Consider the following 1,448-nt stretch of genomic DNA (forward strand, 5'->3'; position numbering starts at 1 on the left):
AAGCTACTGTTGCTACTTGTGTTATCAATGTTATCCTGTAGGCCAGTTTTGTTGTTCTTGTTCTTGTTATTATTATTATTGTTGTTGTTGCTGCTGTTGTTGATGTTGTTGTTGTAACTGTTAACTGGACAACAATTTTTGAGTTTTTTGTTAACATTGAAGTTGGCGCTCTCGAGAGTTTTAATTGTAGAGAAACTCTTCGAAGTCGTCTTGCTTGACGACGACGAAGTAGTTGAAAATGTTGACACATCGTCGTTGTCGTCGTCGTCATAACCCGGAGTTTTCCTGATCTTATGATTTTTTATCTTCTTGTTAGGCTTAGTAGGGCTGTTGTTTCGTTTGGACTTTGTGGTTCTCTCATTGTCGTTGTTGGTCTTAGCGATATTATTATTATTATTATTACGCGTTACTTTCTCTTTGCACCAAATGTCTTTTGCTCCGGCTGTGTATCGATCATTCGAGTAGTTTCGAATCTTCTTCAGAATGTACTTGGTCGATTTCTCGCTCATCTCCGATAAGTTTTCATACACGTGGTCATCGAAGTCGTCGTCACAAACTGAAGGGTGGCGATCTTTCAAACATTCCTCCAGTCGGAATCCACTTTTAGACAGTTTCGTCAAGAACTCATCTTCATTTAATAATCTTTTAAATTTTTTCGAAACCACTTTTTTAACGACAAACGTGTTGACTTTTCCGGGTGGATGGGCTGGTCTAAATTGAATGACGTCATAGTCTTCAATACGGTTTCCGTCCAATAGGATCACGAACAACTCTTTACAACTGCCCGACGATTGATCGGCTGGAGTTGGAGGCGGAGTTCTACGTTTGTTGAAGTTGTGGTTTGAACTGGACGAGGAAGAACTGATTCTGACCGGTGAGTTGTTTGATAATTTTCCATCGTGACCTTTCCTACCACTGCCGACGCAAGCCGCTCCATCGCCGTCATCAAAATTTGTTTCCATCACGTTTTTTTTGGCGGGAGATACTATTGAAGAGGATGAGGATGAAGATACAGTATCGAACGAATCGTAATCCGAATAGTAATCCTCCAGGATAGTTTCACCAACAGAACCATGGTGGGGATTAAAGTGGGGATGAACATGGTTGTCCCGCATTTCTTGGGGATCGGCGCGCGTTCCCTCTTGCATCGCGTCATGTTTCCACTTTGATGTTTTAGTCGGTTTTGAGTGGAGGGAAGAGGCGGAAGTGACCGTCCAGACGCTAGGTGGCGCCTGAAAATTATTTTTTAAGTTGCGATTGCTTTTTCTACCGCCACTTCTTTTCACCTGACGTTCGCTGCCACTCAAGCAACCGTCGATGGATTCCGGAGTGAAATTTTTTATTGTCGTTGTGACGCTTCTGTCGTCATCGATGACGTCATAAGCCAGACTTGACGTAAAATTTGATGACGATTGAGTGTCTACAAAATTTTTCGCCTTGAATTTGAA

The sequence above is a fragment of the Helobdella robusta genome, assembly GCF_000326865.2.
Source record: "Helobdella robusta unplaced genomic scaffold HELROscaffold_57, whole genome shotgun sequence".
Lineage (NCBI taxonomy): Eukaryota > Metazoa > Annelida > Clitellata > Rhynchobdellida > Glossiphoniidae > Helobdella > Helobdella robusta.